The sequence below is a fragment of the Castor canadensis genome, chromosome 13, assembly GCF_047511655.1.
Source record: "Castor canadensis chromosome 13, mCasCan1.hap1v2, whole genome shotgun sequence".
Lineage (NCBI taxonomy): Eukaryota > Metazoa > Chordata > Mammalia > Rodentia > Castoridae > Castor > Castor canadensis.
In genome coordinates this window covers 121,545,581-121,564,230 of record NC_133398.1, presented here as the reverse complement: position 1 = coordinate 121,564,230, position 18,650 = coordinate 121,545,581, and the positions used below count along the sequence as shown (strand labels likewise).

The following is an 18,650-nucleotide window of genomic DNA, read 5'->3' as shown; positions in this document are numbered from 1 at the left end:
GTTAGTAGTCATCGTCATCGCCATCAACCTAACTGAAGACTAAATTATATTTTCAATACAATCTCATGAAAAAGTAAAAAGATACTGACCTAAACCATTATCACTGCCACCAATTTACAGAAAAATTCACAAGCAGAAACTGATATAAAACAAGAAATCTATAGATTAATGAGTGAGCTAGGAAGAAAAGAACTATTCTGGAAAGTTAGCAAAGTAAGATTAAAACTAAATTAGTTGTCAATGAGAGGCATGTCAGAGACAGAGAGAAATACACTAAAAGAGATCTGAAAGTGTTCAAAGAGGGTGTTTAAAATTAGCCTTATAATACAGCTATCCTCAAGGGAAAAACTAGGAGGCCATTCATAGCCAATGCCTATTCTGAGAACTCCCTACATCAGGTGATGTGATCATTTTTCTGCATCTTTCCCTCACTAAACAACAATATAAAGTTTTCTAACCACTGGGATTTCACAACAACTTTAAAATACATCTTTCCAAACTGAATGACCACTTACTAGGAATGCTCACTGCTCAGTGTTGGGGGGGTGAATGGGAACCAAATGGACATCTCAGGGCCTTATTAAAGGTATGGACAAAGAACAGGAGCTAACTGATAGAGATGGACCTCAGGAAGGAAAGATCAAAAAATAACCTTTGTGTGTTACAAACAAATGCTTTACCCTATTAGCCTGAAATATTCAGAAAGGAAAAAAAGAGTAAAGAAGTAACCCCCCCAAAAAAGAGATAGTCTTTGCCCTAACAGATACCAAGTTTTAAGTATTATACACTGCTTAGCAATTTGAACCCGAATTGAGATGTGTCAACTGATTCAGATCCACTTGTCTATTACAACATGTTACCCTCCAGATTTCCCTTTGCTTATTTTTAACCACAATTTATTTAACGACAGCCTCTAAAAGCAGTTAGCAGTGAATTAAGGCAATGATCCCCAACCCTGGCTGTACTTCAGATCTCCTGAGGAACTTTTTTCTTCTTTTGAGGAGGAAAGAGGGCAGTGGTACTGGGGGTTGGACTCAAGGCCTCAACACTTGCTAGACAGGCACTTTACCACTTGAGTCCTTCCATCTGCCCTTTTTGCATTGGTTATTTTTGAGATAGAGTTGTGCTTTATGCCCAGGCTAGCCTGAACCATGATTCTCCTATCTGTGCCTCCCTGCGTAACTAGGATAACAAAGTACAAGTCGCCACACCCAGCCACTGGTGAAGATGAGGTCTCAGGAAATTTTTGCCCTAGCTGGCCTAGGGCAAAAAGAGATCCTTCTGTTCTCTGTCTCACAAGTAGCTAGGACTACAGGTTTAAGCCACTGCACCCAGACTCCTGGAGAACTTTTAAAAAACCCCTACGGGTGGGGGGGGCGCCTATTTTTGTCCTTCTCTCTGGGAACTCTCTGGTCTGACCGCCCCTCACGCCCCTGTCATGACTGCAGACCTGGGCGGCCCTCGCCTGTGCACGGGCCGCACGGGGAGCGCCCGCAGCCCGAGCTCGCCCTACACTGTGGAGACGCCCTATGGCTTCCACTTGGACCTGGACTTGAAGAACATGGAGGAGCTGGAGTGCGGCCCTGCCTCCCGCCAAGCCCCAGGACCCTCGTCTGCGCGCTGTCCCCGCACGCTGCGGCCGGGCCTCCCGGGTGTGCAGAGCCCAGGCACCTGGACATCCAGCGAGTCCCTGGCCAGTGACGATGGAGGAGCTTTGGGCGCACTCTCTCCCCGAGCATCTCCGGGTCTCTTGTTGCCGCCGCTGTCACCGCGCTCACTCGTGCTTAACCCTCGGGTTGAGCACACTCTCCAGGAGACCAGCCGGCGACTGGAGCAGGCACAGGAACAGGCGTGGAGCTCGCGCTCAGCCCTTCCCACGCGGCTAGGCGCAGTCCGCGCGGGTCTGGCCACAGTAGTCCTACCCCCCCAGCCCCGCCCCCAACCCCGCCCTTGCCTCTCCTGGCCCTGTGCAACTGCAGCTGGTGCGCGAGCAGATGGCCTTGGCACTGCGGCGCTTGCGCGAGCTCGAAGATCAGGCGCACACGTTGCCCGAGCTGCAAGAGCAAGTGTGCGCTGCGCACAGAGAAGGCGCAGCTACTGGCTGGGCGCGCGCAACCAGAGCCAGACGGGGAAGCTGAGCTGCGCCCGGACAAGCTCGCCCAGCTGCGGTGGCTCACTGAACGCCTGGCCACCTCTGAGCGAGGCGTCCGCTCTAGGGCCAGCCTTCGGGCTGATGGCCCCGACAGCTTGGCTGCAAGGCGCAGCGAGGGCGCGATACAAATCCTAGACGGGGTGGCTGCGACCCTTGATGGGGCGCCTCAGACCCAGGAGATGGGCAACGATGCTGTGCCCGAGACCCGAGAGGCGGGTACCCAGGCAGTGCCGGAGATCCGGGAGGCCAGCGTGGAAGTGGTCCCCAAGACCGTTGAGGCGGACGCGTAGGTGACCGAGGCGCTGCTGGGGCTGCCCGAGGCCGCAGAGCGCAAGCTGGAGCTGCTGCGCGCCAGCCTGGAACACCAGCGAGGGGTGAGCGAACTCCTGCGGAGCCGATTGCAGGAGTTGGAGGAGGCCCTTGAGGCTGCGGAGAATAAAGCGATGGCGGCCAGGTCCCCATCATGCGAGGCCGCCACCCAGACTCCGTGGGTTTGTGCAGAGAAGACTACGCAGACCGACCACCCAGCAGAGACCCCCTTCCTTACTCTGGAGACCCCATCTGTATCCACCGCTGGAGACCAGGCCATGGCCCCTGCGGGCATCCTCAAGTCCATTATGAAGAAAAAAGATGGTACACCTGGTGCCCAGCCTAGCCCGGGACCCAAGAGCCTGCAGTTTGTCGGGGTCCTCAATGGAGAGTATGAGAGCTCGTCCAGCGATGATGCCAGCGACAGCAACAGTGACGACAGCGCCGCCGAAGCCCAGAGTAGCTCTTCCGGCTCTGGGGACGACTGCAGCGGGAAATCCGACTCCAGCACCCTTGGGCTTCCCAACAATGAGGATACCCGAGATTCCAAGCCTGAGGCAGAGTCAGAACCTCAGCCGGCCACACAGGGAAGGTGCGAGCTGAGTCCGCGTTTGAGAGAGGCGTGTATTGAGCTGCACCGGCAGCTGAGCCGGCCCGAGGAGTCACCTGAGATGGCGTGAGTGCTGCGAGAGCCCTTGCCAGTCGGGGTGCTGAGGTCCCATGAGGGACCTCCCCTCACTCTCTCTTAGGGAAGTGCGTTCGGTTTTCTGGAGCTCGAATTCCAAGTTTGGTCCCCTCTCGCCTGGGGCCTCTGCTGAGCCCAGATTTTCCAAAGGAATCTCCGCCCTAGCACAGCGCTGTTTTCCTTGGTTCTCCCAAAGCACGGATGCAAGTACCAGCCCCACTCCTGGACTCCCAAGAGCAAACGCTCACTATCTCCCCTCCAAGTTCTCCCTCAGATTTTTCCCGGAAGGGTAGAACCGCGTCCTCTAGAACTTGGGAACTCTCCAAAAGAGGTGTGGCCTCCGCCCTCTACTTGAGTTCCTATGGTCTCCCTACTCTGACCATCAGGAGACTTCCACCCTGCCGGGATCACCAAAGGGGTCTTCCCCACGCGCGTCCACAGCTTCCCTCTGCCACCTTGCCTTGGACCATGGTGACACCTTCTTTGCCCCTATCCCGGCAGAGCGCAGCGCGTCTTGTGGGCCAGGAATGGTTTCAAGTGTCCAGTCAGCGGCGCTCTCAGGCTGAGTCCGTGGCTGGGGTGCTGCGAGGCGTGACACGCATGGGAACTGAGCTGCTGGCATACGTGGTCAACCTGGCCGATGGCAATGGGAACACAGCCCTGCACTACAGTGTATCCCATGGGAACTTGGCTATCTCAAACCTGCTGCTGGATACGGGTCAGAGCCAAGGAATGGTGGATGGGAGACCAAGGAATGGGGGACCCTCCAGGGGAGGTCCAGGGAGCACCCAGGCTGTGGAACTATGGGGGGGAAAAAACGCATAAAAGGGCTTGCCGACAGACGGTGCCAGCCAAAAAAAAAAAAAAAAACCCTACTGGGCCCTACCCCCAGGACTCTAATTGAATCGATCTACATGTTGGCCAAGCTCAGTTATGTGCAAAAAGCTGTGAATAACTATCTCATATGCAACTAGGATTGACCACCAACAACACAAAGAGAGAACATTGGACTAAGAGGAGAAGTCTGGCTTCTTGAAGCTTCTCAGTAAGGATGTTTTTACCATTTGGTACAGCATCATGGCACCCACACCATGATGCCCACTTGTTTCAAAATACCTTTAAGGGGCTGGTAGAGTGGCTCAAGTGGTAGAGCCTGTCTAGCAAGCATGAGGCCCTGAGTTCAATTCCCAGAACCACAAAAAAAGAAAAAGAACGTAACACAACAACAAAAATACCCTTAAGAGGCCAGCAACTCTCCATTTGAGATCAACTTGTCAGGGAATGAATGGAGCGGCACTAACGTGGTGTTCCACCTGTCTAGGTACCTGCCTCCTCAGCTACTTGTTAACCTTCCTTTCTCCCACCCAGGGTTCCAAGTGCTCACTATGGAGTCTTCAACCAGAGGAGGTGACAAACCCAAGCAGGCAGTTTGCCCCACTCCCTGGCTTCAAACCCTTCTCCACTTTTGCCAGTTTTATAGATCTTGGTTCCCCAAAGATTATGCTTGAAAAAATATAGAACAACTGCTACTGAAAACAGTTTTAAATCTGCCAGAACCCTTTGGTTCCCCTGCCGTCAGTTGTGAACGCTGGCCTTGGTGGTCATAAAAGGAGGGAAAGTGATACTGAAGCTGGCCTCACAGCACTGCAGTCTGACATACAGCATGCTGGCTATGTCCAAATGGAACTGAATTAAAAAAAAAGACAAAAACAAAAACAACAGACCTTCCAGTTGAAAAAATACTAACACTTAAGTGAAGAACATGTAGCTCCAAACTGCAAGCTCTTACCTTGCTCATCCTGCTTCTAACCCAGGCACAAAGCGTTAGCAAATGAGCACTGAACGAAGTTTGTTGAAGGACAAGAAGGAACCTTAGGAGAGAAAAGGTGTTCTCCTGCTTGCTTCAACTGACGATTCTGGAAAACACCTGATACAACATCTTTCAAGATGGGCAATTCAAGAGTGGGATTTGGCTCCTGCATGCTGTACACAGCTCGAACATGGTGACATAAAGGCTTCTCTATGCAAGACATTCTCTGCATAGGTATGTGGAAACTGTTTCTTCTAAAAATACTTACAAGGACAGGAACATGGGGCAGAGGGATGTGGCAAACACCAGGGTGGTTCCCAAAATCGTGGTCCTCTTTGTAAACCCTTTCCTTTGAGAGTGGCAAGACCTTTGACTTGATTCTATCCAAAAGAATACAGCAATGTAATGGAATATTACCATGACTGTAACATACTCCTTGCTAGGATTCTGGCTTCCTGCTGGCTCTCAGGAAGCCAAGTAGCCACTCTAGGAAGGCAGAAATAGGCAGGAGCTGAGGACAATTCAGACAAAAACCAGCAAGGAACTGAAGACTTCAGTGCAATGGTTCACAAGGCCAATAATCGCACTAACTAGCAAACAGATCCTTCTCCAGTCAGACCTCCAGATTATAATCTAGCCCTAGCCACAAAGGAATCACCTAAACCATGCCTGTACGCCAGACTGGGAGAAAGCCAAACAACAAATGTTATGTTGCTCAAAGGTGCTATGTTTAGGTAATATGATTAATTCAATGCAGAACAAAAGATGGGACAATGGCCCTGAAGTAAAAAGACAAGGCACATTCAAAGACCTGGAAGAAAAGCATGGCTGGGCCAGGGCAGGCATGGGAAAGACCTTCAGGGAGACTTGATGGGGAGGCTGGAGGAGCCAGACTCAAGAAAGAGACGTGACAACCCAGTAATGTTTGAGTCTCTATCTGAAAAGTAGTAAAAAGAAATAGAAGAGTATAAAGTAAGGGTCAGCAAGATCTGATTTGCATTTTACTTTTTGGGAACATTCCTGAATGCTGGGTAGAGAATGCAGTACAGAAGGTCCAGAGAAGATGGCTCTTGTGGGTGTCCAGGTAATAAGTAGTAACAGTGAGCAGGAGAAAAATGAAAGGATTAAATGGTGAAGATAGAACAGAGTATCCATGAACTTAGATGAGAAAAGAAGAGCGTCCTTATTTCACAGATATAAATACAAACAACAAGCATCAGCACAGGCAGCACCTGTGATAATGGTTTTGTTAACCAATCACCAACACTGATGCATGAAATATCATTTGTGTTTATCACTCTTTCAAATTTGCGGGAATTACAGCCCATCACTACATACTGATACTTAAGGACATTTAAGAAGCATATGTATGTGTATTACAAACCTGTATCATTCATATTGAAAGACTGCTAGTCTTTCAATAGTTAGTTCTTCTATAATCCAATGCATAATTTAAGCCATGATTCTGTGAAAGTAACTACAGACTCTTTCACTCAGTTGCAGAAAGGCCTGGGTACACACCAAAAAACCGTGTGACAGAGAAGTGGGGAAGGCATAAGAGAGCTTGGTGATTGGGGAGATAAAAATAAAGTCTACTGTAGGGCCAGCAGATTTTGGGGAAAGAGTCTGCTGTGGCTTGAGTGTAATCCCTAAAAGTCACGTGATAGGAATGTAGTCCTCAGTGTCAGAATTTTGGGAGGTGCTGTAACCTTTAAGAGGTGAGGCTTAGTGGGAAGAAACGGGTCACTGAGGGTGCTGCCCTTGAAATGTACCCATGATGTTCTCAAAAAACTCCAGGTTTTCACTAAGGTTGTTATAAACTAGCAAGCCTGGCCCCTGCTCTCTGGCTTCCTGTCTTGCCACATGACCTCTCCCTCCCGAACTTGTTCTCACAATGATGCTATCTACATTTAGGACTTCACCAGAGGCTCAATCAATGGGGCCACGGGATCCTGAACTTTCGGCCTCCAAAACTGTGCACTAAATAAATTTTTCTTGGTAAGTAGTCAGGTTTCAGCTATTTTGTTACATTAACAAAAAACAGACTAATGTAGAGTCGGTTGATTTTGAACAGTTACACCTGAGCTGCCAATAAGCATCTGGAGCTGTCTGAGGAAAGGTCGGGGCTTAATGTGGGACATGGAGAAGGTGTGTGAGGCTCTATTAGGCGATGGAATTACTATATTGGGGTGGGGCACACCAAGGGCCTTTACCCTTGAAAAAGTGGACTGAGAAGAATATGACAACTGGGGACGAAAGAAGTGATCCACAAAGTAGGACACCAGAAGAGGATGTTACCCTGGAGAAGACAGTGCCTCAGAGGGGACTAACAGCTAGAAGCTGTTAGTTACCTGGCTAAGTAAGGCGCGGACAAAGCAGCTGTTGGGTTTGGCATTTTGCATGTTGTTGGAAAACTTGGCAGGTAGTTTATAGAGGGGGTAGAGGAGGTAGGCAGGAGAATCTTAAGAATCACTTTACAGTGAGAAAGTACAAGAAATATGCGGATTACTTCTGGGGATGTTTTGATGTTAAGAAGGAAATTTTGAGAGAGGGATGGACCATGTGTCAGCAAGGTTTGACTTCCGTTCCAGGACAGGTACAACACAGGGGCTCTGTACATCTCTGCACCTGAATAGCACAGTGGAACTGGAGGAATCACTGATGCAGGAGAGTGAAGGGCAGCTATGGACATGAGTGTTTGAGGGGAGAGGGGCTGGGGTCCATAGTTCATGGGAGCAGACTGGCTTTTAAAGGGAGTTTGGTGACAGGCAGATCTGGAGCTCCCACTGGCTTCTGTTTCCTGATGTGAAGCAGGTTCATCGGCTCCAGGTGGGGGGTGCTGGAGCCTAATTTGAGGAAGGCAAAAAGATGAAATGGTCATGGACAACAGAACAGGTGGAGATGGGCAGAATCCTGCAAGACTGAAGGTTTTGGTGATGATGCCCACTTGAGGCATATGGCCACCAATTACATACAGGTCGTAGTCGGCCTTGTGTCTTGTTTTTCTCCACCAACACTGAGCTGCTTGGGTGCAGGCACAGAGAGGCCAGAAGATTAGGCTAGCTGAAGACTGGCATTTGACCAGCTGGATGTGACAGAAGGAGAGGGGCAGGAAAGTTGGAAGAGAGTGGTCATGTACTGTGGCCTTTGGAATTGAAGCTGAGTAAGAAATAGATCAAGGTTCATGGAAGACCTCTCTGAGGAAGAACTCTCAGAAAGCAACCAGCTAGTGGAGAGAGGGGGTAGTGGTAGGTAACTGAGTAAAGAAGAAGAGAAATGCCAACAGTGGGGACTAACAACGATTAGGGGAAATGGCTTCCAACAGCAAGCAGATTAAACTGTCTATCTGTAAGCCCCAGAGGACAGCAGACCGCATAAACTCAATGCCTTGCCTCCTGGGAAATGACAGCCTTGGAGGAGCCTACTACTTATGGGAAGCATCCAAAATGAATGCGAGTCTCACAGGGAAGAGACTCCTGTTTGTGTTATCTTTGTATTCCCCAGAACCTAGGGTTCAATAAACCCTGGTGAGGCTGGCAGAGTGGCTCAAGTAGTAAGAGTGCCCGCCTAGTAAGCATGAAGTCCTGAGTTCAAACCCAACAACTGCCAAAAAATTTTTTTAAGTTAATCTAGGCCTTGGGCTGGTGGAGTAGCTCACGTGGTAGAGTGCCTGCCTAGCAAGCATGAGGCCCTGAGTTCAAACCTCAGTGCTGCCCCAAAAAAAACAGAAGATTTTAACTCTGGTGAATAAATAAATGCTACTGGAACGCAATGAAAAACTGAAGCAGGACTACAACTCAGCAGGCAGCAGGTAAGAGCAGAAGTAAGGAGGAAAGGACTGGATCCCTGTGTGGCATGGAGTATGCATGGCACCATAGCACTGAGTTGTAGCCAGATCACAGGTGGTCCAGGCTCCCTGAGGAAGAAAGGCCAGAAGTCCAACACTGACTTCAATTCCCCATGGAATAATAAGAGCATATCATTGATGCTGGAGGGCCCTGTAGTGGCCACTGACCAATATCCTGTCCACAGACCCAGGGGCAAGTATAGGAATCAGGGTGTTCTGTCTCTTAATTTATAATAGCTTCATTAATTCTATCTTCAGGTTTCTGTCTCTATAAACCATTTCATGGTTTTGCTCTAGGTTCTTCATCCAGCCATCCTACACCAACAGACACTATCCTCAGGCCCCTTCCTCCATGAGACCTCTGCCCTACAGTAGGTCTCCTATCTCACCCTCAGAGCTGTTCTCTGTGCCCTTCCTTTGTAATCCTTGCTGCAATTTACTTTCCTTCCCAGCAAAACTCCCATCATAAATCACTTATATTTATGGCCTCTGTGTCCTCATCTCTCTCTCTTCAACCCACTCTACCAACAACCATTCATCAAGGTCAATAAGAGCCTCTGCATGACCAAATTCAATGGTGACCTCTCCATCCCCATTTTACTCAACTTCCCAGTTAATAATCTCTGGCTATACCCTGTCCACCAGGAAGAATAGTGGCACATCCCCACCAACAAAGATACCACATCCTAAACCCCAGAACCTGTGAATATGTTAAAAAGCAAAAGGTAATTGAGGCAGCAGATGGAGTTTAAGTTGCTTATCAGCTGACCTCTCAAGAGGGAGATTTTCCTGAATTATTCAAGTGGACTAAGTGTAAACAATACAGACCTTAAAAGTAGAAGGGTGGGGGGCCTAGGAACGTAGCTTTGTGGTACAGCTCTTGCCTAGTATGTGTTCCATCCCCAGCAATGCCAAAAGAAAAAGCACTAAAAGTGGGAAAGGAGAGAGAGAAGGAGGAGAGGTCAGACTCAGAGAAAGAAATGTGAAGATGGAGGCAAGCCAAAGAGACTCTAGGTTGCAGGTTCTGAGAATGGAGAAAGAGGCCACAAGCCACTAGAGAGTGGTGCAGGAGGAAAGACTGTCCCTAGAGTCTCCAGAAAGGAGCACAGCCCTGCCACACCTTGATTCTGGCCCAGTAAGAACCATGTCTGGTGTCTGGCCTACAGACCATAGATAATAAAATTTGTGTTGTTTTAAGTCACTGAATTTGTGGTGCTTTGTTGAAGCAGAAAACTGCGGTGCCACCTTTAAAACCTGTTTTCTCAGCTTCAGTCTCACACCTGCCTCGTCACACCACTGCTGTGGCCTCTGCAGCCACTTGCACTGGCTCCTCCTGCTCTGCACAGGTTCACGTCCCCTTCTCCATCTATCTTCTGCACCAAGGGTAACCTCATGTAGCCCACAGCTTTAAACACCACTGGTACACCGATGGCTCTGCAATGTACATCTCCAGACAGGACCTCCACCCAGGTTTATGCACAGCAGCCCATTCAACATCACTCTGCTGTCTAACCAACATTTCCCACTTCACACGTCCCAGAAGAGCACTGTTTGACTCCCCTGCCCCGTTTTCTCCTCCCTCAGTCTTCCTTGTCTCAGTGATAAGACCACCAACAGTGCAGAGGGCTCATTCTTCTTTTTTTTTTAGTACTAAAGACTGAACCCAGGGCCACATGCATGAGCGATACCACTTGAGCCACGCCCCCAGCCCCAAGGGCTCTTTCTTGGGCTTTCCTTTCCTTACCCTACATCCAATTCCCCAGGTTTGATAGCTCCGTCTCTAAAATACTTTCACTTCTCTCCCTGTTCTCTGCCACCGTCATCTCTTACCAAGACACCAATGACTGTAACAGTCTCCTAACTGGTCTCTCTGCTTCCTCTGATAGCCCCAGAGCAGCCAGAGAAAGACCACAAAAAGAAAACTCCACATGGTGTCACCTCCTGAAACCTCATCCTATGATGACTTCCCACTGCCTAAAACTAAACCCCAAGGCTTCATCCCTATGCAGCACTCCTAGGTCAACCTGGTCCACCTTGCTAGCTCATCTCCCAGAAGGCCACTCTGCTCTAACCAACAGTGTCTTCTTCACTCTTCCTCAAACTAAGCACTTTCCCGCGTTAGGGCTTTTGCAAAGACTATTCACTCCACCTAGAATGTTATTCCTCCAGATCCTCAGGCAGCTGGCCTTCCTTCATCATTCAGATGTCGCTCATGTATCACTTCTAAAGGTCTCCCATAACACTGTAACACATCCACCTAGAGTGCTCACCTCAGCATCCTGTTGTTTTCTTTTGAGCACTCTCTGAAACTCTTCCCTACTTATTCACTTATGTTCTAAAATGTACGCTCCACAAGAACAGGACTATGCCTGTCTGGTACCCTCAGTATTTCCAACCAGTGCCTGGTACATAGTGGGCCCTCAAAAACATTGCTGAATGCATAAATGATGGCATGAAGTAAAAGACAGTATTAATATGCAGTCAGTAAACATGATGCCATGGTTACTGTCAAGAAAGACCTAACATACATGTTATGAGAAAAACTAGACTACAAAATTGCGGGTGAGTAGACCTATTCTGGGTAAATAAATGTGCATGTACATATACACATACATGTACACATGCCCACACCAGCACAGAAAAACTTCTGAAACACAGAAACAACTGTGTTTCTGATGGCCGGACTCTGGGAAGAGCAGCATTTTCTCTAAGTGCTGTATCGTGGAAAGCTGCAGGTGGGGAAGAGCATCCCTCTTTCCCAGGCTGCATGTTTCCGCCTGCAAGCACTCCTACACAGAGGATCATGGCTTCCTGCTTCCCCTCGCTCACTCCTTGGTGCCGTTCCCTGACTGAGGAGTCTGAGGTCTAGACTGAGCGTATCTGCCTCGATCGATCCTTCCTTTCTTCCTTCCTTCTGCAATGCTGGGAATCTGTGGGCATTTAGGGAGCACACATTTGCTCCTCTCTGCATCACAAGTTTTTGGGGATAGTTCCTATGGATCTGTTGGGTGCTACAGTGACTATTTCAAAGGTAGATTGTTTATTTCAGGGATAAAGAGCAGTCCACTTAACCAGCAACTTAGCAGCAAGTGTTGATGGGTTTCTCAATCATTCATTCAATGAACAGTCCGTAGGCACTAGTAGCAAGGTTCTGGTCTAAGCTCTCAGGCTCCAGCAGTGAACACACAGATGAAGATCCCTGTCCATACAGAACTTACAGCCTAGTAGGGGCAGCCAAAGGACACTCAATGAAAAGACATCAGTCATCAGTGTATTGGATGATGACAGGTGCTAATTCCAAAACTATCCTCATTTATGAAATAAAAAATACATAATCACCACAGCAGATTCTTTGAATTGCTTGAGGAATGGATTATTAAAAACTGCAAATGTTTCAATATAAAAAATTTGATTAGTAATAATTAAAGTATTTAACAAAAATGAATTTAAATAATCAAGAGTTAAGAAGTCTAAATTTTGTTCCACAGCTCAAAAACAGAATTCTAACACACACATTAGCAAGTGTCTTCTGATACCAGGAAAGACAATCAGTCATCACACAGCTTAAAGATGTGTCAGGAAAATGGGAGTGACTTTACTCAGATATCAGTTTTACAGATCCTGCCTAATTTCAAGCCATTTCAATGAACCTTTTCTCAGAAATGGGAAGCAGAAGGCACTTTCCCATTCTTTTAATGCCTTCTGAACTTTTAAAAAGGTAAACAGACTTAAGTGTCTTCCCCCTTCTTTTCTGGAAAAGTGTCCCCTGCAGCCTTTTTGAGTAAGAACCCGAATGGCAGCTGAAAAGCCTCCTCTGGGCCAGCTCCCAGGAAAAGCCCCCAGACACTACTTGATGGTGTGATCCTTCCACACTTTATCCTGGGGCCTTCTGACTGACCTTGAATCTCCTTAAAAAGGAGCACTTGAGAGGCAGAGGCAGGAGGCTGGAGAATTGGGGGTCAACCTCGGCTACATGGGGAGATCAAAAAAACAAAAAAAGCCAGGTGCACTGGCTCATACCTGTAATCTCAGTTACGTGGAAGGTAGAGCTAGGAGGATTTAGGTTCAAGACCAGCTCCAGCCATAAAACAAAACAAAACAAAAGTTAATGAGACCCTATTCCAAAGAACAAGCCAGGTGTGGTGGTACATAACTATAATCTCATCTATCCAGGAAGCAGAGATGAAAGAATCTCGGTCTGAGGCCAGCCTTAGGTAAGAATATGAAGCCCTATCTGAAAAATAACTAAAGCAAAAACAAAAGCTGGAGGCATGGCTCAAGTGGTATATAGTTCAAGCCCTAGTACCACCACAAAAGTGTGTATTGGGGGGTGGGAGCAGGAATGCAGACTAGTACCCTGAATGAGTTACACAGACAGTAACAGTATAGCTCAAGTGCTAACTATCCCAATCATTCCCTGATTCCCAGCCACTCAGACCACCACCTGCTTCTCTTTTGACTTGGCACTACAAGTGGCCAACTTCACCTAGACAAGCTTCCTTATTTCTTGCACAGACACTTCTTTTTCCTTCCAAAGAACTCCTTTGGAATTATAATGACAGCAGAGTTACATGAAGATGGACTACTGCAGTTACAGGACAGATGCCCCATGCATGCACACAGTGGCATGCCCTACCTTCATCTTGTTCAATTCCCCAGAGCTGAGGTTCTCCCAGTTCCCTCCTTTCTCCTCAAATGTAAATTCTCGGTTCTCTACATTTTACACTTCAACATACTTCAGCAGGTCAGCAGAAACCTATGAAAGTACGTACCTTAAGTTAACATCCTTCCTTACAGACGAACAACCCCCTAGACACATTTCTGTTTCACCACATTCACCCTGGCCCGTCTGCTAGAAGGGAATTCTTTTTTGCATTTTGTTGTTGTTATTCACTTGATTTTCTTTTTTAATTTGGTGATACTAGGGTTTTAACTCAAGGCCTCATGCTTGCTAGGAAGGCACTCTACCACTTGAGCCACTCCACCAGCCCTGATTTTGTAACTTTGTAAAAGAATTAACACTGGAAAAAAACTTGGGTTATTTTTAGGAACAGCTTTTAAACACTTCAACAGAACTTGTCCTTGTAAATATCTGGTAGGCTGGTAGATAGGTAGATTATGACATTTAGCTCTCAGCTACTTGGAAGGTGGACCTAGGAGGATTTAGGTTCAAGACCAGCTCCAGCCATAAAACAAAACAATAACAGAAAGTTAGTAAGACCCTTATTCCAAAGAACAAGCAGGTGTGGTGGTACGCAACTATAATGTCATCTATCCAGGAAGCAGAGATAAGAGAATCTCAGTCAACTTCAGCTACCAGAACCAAATGGAGATATAAGAGAGGGAAGACTATCCATCATGCTACCACCTGGAGAGATATCAAAAAAAAACACAATGTTTCCACACACCCCATTACTACCACCCCTGCTTTAAAAGGGCTGCCTAAATAACAAGACATTAACAGATACCTTACTTAAGTACCCCAAAAAACCCACTTGCATTCAGCGATGCTTTGAACTTACTGGATAGAGAAAAGGACTCTAGGAAGCTCAACTGTATTCTCATAACCAAAGTACACTGAAATATACCTACATGGTGTGGAGACAGCAAAGCTGAAGCTAAGATCAAGTGATGTCAATTAGGAGACACTGTAGGTAGAGCAGCATCATTTAAATGGGTTTCACCTGGATACATGTTAGAACCACACATTCTCACTAGGCGTGGTGGCTCACGCCTGTAATCCTAGCTACTCAGGAGGCAGAGACTGGGAGGATCTTGGTTCAAGGTCAGTGAGGGCAAAAAGTTCCCAAACCCTATCTCAACTACTCACCTGTCATCCCAACTACTCAAGGAAAGCACAAGTAGTAGGATCTTGGTATGCGCAGGCAGCTGACCTGGGCATAAATCGAGATTCTATTTTAAAAACAACAAAAACAAAAAGGGCTGGTGGTGTGGCTCAAGTGGTAGAGTCCCTGCCTAATAAGCAGGAGACCCTGAGTTCAACTCTTGAGTACCACAAACAAACAAACAAACAAACAAAAATACAGACAGAAAAGGAAGACATGCATTCTCAGACCCTAGCCAGATCTACTGGAGCAGACATTCACATGGATCCTGGCAGTCTCCAGGTGACTGTGCCCCACTCAAGCCTCAAGTCCACTCAGGTAAAGAATGCCAGCTTCCCTAGGTAAACCTTCCCTTCCCATCTCAGTCTACCTTTCCACAGGCTTCAGCTTCTCCTCTATGGAAGTCACCATCACCCAAAGTCTCACTCCAAGTATCCCTAAAGGGTGTGCGGATCAATAACATTCTTACACAATCACAGTTTTGACTGCACTAAAACCTCTGACTTAGACAGTGTGGACCCAAACTGGATCCTCATCTGCACCTTAACATTTTTTAAGTGCAATCTCAGGACACAGGACAGTAAGTTATAACCTGGACCAAAGGACAATCTGTCCAAACTTCAGCTTCAGGACTAAATGAACATAGAAATTTCAGAGACAATATAAAAGAAGAACCCAAGATCCTGAAAAACAGGTGGCCTGACCCCAAGTTTGCTAACCCCATCAAGTTCAGAGGCTGTTTGGGTGATGAAAACATTCTGGAATTAGGAAATGGGTGGTGGTTGTTGCACACTGTGTGGATATACTAAAAACCAGTGAACTGTACACTTTCCTAATAAAAATAACAGAATGATTAACAGTTGAGGGGCTGGCAGAGTGCCTCCAGTGGTAGAGCATCTAGCAAGCATGAGGTCCTGAGTTCAAGCCCCAGTACCATCAAATATATATCCATATATACATATATTAGCTGGGTGCCAGTGGCTCACGCCTATAATCCTAGCTTCTCAGGAAGCAAAGATCAAGAGGATCTTGGTTCAAAGCCAGCCCTGAGCAAAAAATTCACCAGACTCTATCTCGAAAATACCCATCACAAAAAAAGGTCTAGCACAGTGGCTCAAGCCATAAGAGCACCTACCCAGCAAGTGTGAGGCTCTGAGTTCAAACCTCAATGTTGCCAAAAAAAAAAAAAAGCTGAAAAATCTCACCTCTAATCTCAGCTAGGCAGGTAGTATGATAGGAGGATCACTGTCCAAGGAAAAGTCTTATCAAAAATGTTACAACCTTACCCAAAAAACAGCTAAAGGTAAAAGGGGCTGGGGGTGTGGCTCAAGTAGCAGAGCACATGCTTATCAAGGCTAAGTTCAAACCCCAGTTCCTCCAAAAACATTGTAATCACAAGCTGGACTCCAGCCTCCTGAAAGATCCTATACTCTCAAACAACTCTGAAAGCAACAAAAGTCTTTAAAGACAAATCTTCAACAGACACTGAGTGCCACCACCTACAACTCAGAGATTGGGCAGGCAAGTGTCCTATATAACACACACACGACAAGATCCTGCTCTGCACCAGTTCCTAATGCTTTTTAAGACAGTAGTGGGTCTCAATTCAGGCTTTGTGGAGTGATTATCAGGGATACATGGTTTACAAAAGATTTTTAACTTCACATCTTAATTTATAATTAGAAAAAAATAATACCTACTACAAAAATATTGACAGAAAACCCCACTGTCCAAGTTGGCAAGCCGTGACTACATTTGCTTATGTGCCATTTACATTGCTCTTGGGCTAACGAATGACATATTTGTACCAGAGCCTAACGTGGACTTAAAACAATGCTTGCTCTGCAAAAAATGATCTCCCAATGAGGAAAAGGGGTAGAATGACTGAAGGGCACAGGATAGTACTACACACCAAATTCCAAAGAACCCATTTGAGAACAGCAAGTATGATATTCATGTTGCAAGACACAATTTAGTTTTAGCAAACACCATCCATTGCATTAACTAACATTGTTAATGTATATTGTATTGCGTTTGTAGCTTCTATTTATATCTGAGTATTATGTTGGTAAGAACTCCAAGAATAAAGAAGCTTATAGAGTTTGTTGTGGTTTTATACATTTCATTCAACAAGCATTTACTGAACAATGACTATGGGCTCAATATTCTTCTGGGTGCTGCATACTAAAGTAATCTAATAAAACAGCTAAAGTCTAATCTGAAATTCACAGGAATTTCCTCCCCTTTACCATCTTATTCAAATGTTATAAACATTAATCTCTACAGGTGAGAGCTGCTTCTTTTCTTTTCCTCAGTCCACCCTGCCTGGAATAAGTGGTCTTCGCCTGTTTGTCCTCACCAGTGCGGAAGGATACAGCTTCCAATGTATGTACAGAGGAGAAAGTGCCCACTTAACACAGCTTGCCTAATAAACACCCCTGTGCTTACCTGGGGCATAGAATATATTTGGTTCATTTCATACTGCTAAACTGAATACAGGAATTATATTTAACCCACTGTCACAAAATTATCACATTCAATTTGAAACTTAATTCCATATATTGTATTCACAAATCAAACCAAGTTGGTTCTCTGTGTGCTGTTCATATGTGCATTTTCACATTTGCAATTTAATTAGAAAGGCCCTGCCTGGACTCAGAAAATAATCTGGGACCATTCAAACCACGAGCTCCTTTAAAAACTAAGCAAAACAAAGCCATATTTCAGTGTTAACTAACTTTCCAGGTCATCAAAGCCAAAATATCTCTCTGGCCTTTCTTATTAGAGCACTACTAGTGTTTTCCAGCTAAGCTCACATTAAGACCTAAATGATCTCCTCCAAAATGTGGTTCTGTATTTCAAAGAGCTAACATGTAAGTACACTAGCAAAGCAATCACTGAAAAAATTATAGTCCTAAATCCATGACTTTATGAAGTTATACAAAGGAAAAAATTAAAAACACAAAAAGCACTGTATCTAATAAATGTCTACACACCAAAAAAAATGATTTGAAAGATCTCAAAAGGTAGCTTATTGTTTAAAAAAAACTGAAGTGAAACTATAATTTAATAATTCTCACAGCCTTCAAATTAAAAGTTCACTTTACCTAAAAAAGTATTCAGGATTTAAAAAGATAATTCTCCCTTTACCCTGAAACAAAAAAGCCAAACAAATAAACAAAAAAAAAACCCACTATAATTATACTCAGGTTTTTCTTCAGGATCTTAAGATGCGGCTTAGAACATATCATCTCTATGACCTAAAATCTCTGTAAAGATTTTTTACCATTAAAAATCCATTTTAATATGACAACCTGTGAAGATGCCACCAAACTGAAAACACATGGTGCTGTTTTAAGTGTCAGTACAAACAATTCCATCATGTTTGCTTACTGTAGAGAAACTTTGTACTAAAGGGAAAACAAAGAACATTAATAGTTCAAAAATTGTAGCACACGAAAGTGATTTGAACATATTTAGGGCAAACATTTTCAATATAAAAGGTTGATGGTACTACACTGGTTTAGCTTTGGAAGAATGCCATCTGAAATCTAGAACTGGAGACTCAGGAATACAGTAGTTATATTTTAAGTCAAACAGCTAATTAATGACTAAACAAAAGAAACTCCAGTCTAGACAACATGTATGGAGTACAAATGAATGTAATTATGAAATAGTCATTTATGCAATCAGAAACTTGCATTAGCATAATTATTTCTGGCTTTGGGCCTTAAAAATATTAACTTAAAATGCAAAAACCTTGTTCTAGTTCACCTAATAAAGATGTGAATACCAACTGAAATAAAAGTTGATTCCATTAAAGAACAAGCACTGTGCTTAATATGTTCTTTCTCCCCTGCCAGGGAAATAAAAATCAGGCCTTGCCCTCAAAGTATACACAGGTATAAAACTTCTTCATTAGCTGGATAATTTTCTTCATTATCCAGAATGCACATATTAATATTCATTATTAAGAAGCAAAACTATTTCCACAAGAAATG

General features: G+C 45.5%; 1 long non-coding RNA gene, 1 other non-coding gene and 1 pseudogene across 2 annotated transcripts in view; 2 read left to right on the top strand and 1 right to left on the bottom strand.

Moving 5' to 3' along the window:
• The window catches only part of LOC141415722 (uncharacterized), a 92,934-nt gene that overhangs the window by 43,322 nt on the left and 30,962 nt on the right, over positions 1-18,650 (bottom strand). The window lies entirely within an intron of this gene.
• On the top strand, positions 1,378-3,971 carry LOC109676967 (KN motif and ankyrin repeat domain-containing protein 3-like; annotated as a pseudogene).
• On the top strand, positions 4,702-4,832 carry LOC141415991 (small nucleolar RNA SNORA61). Its single transcript, XR_012440929.1, has one exon. It is a non-coding gene; the product is annotated as a small nucleolar RNA SNORA61 (small nucleolar RNA).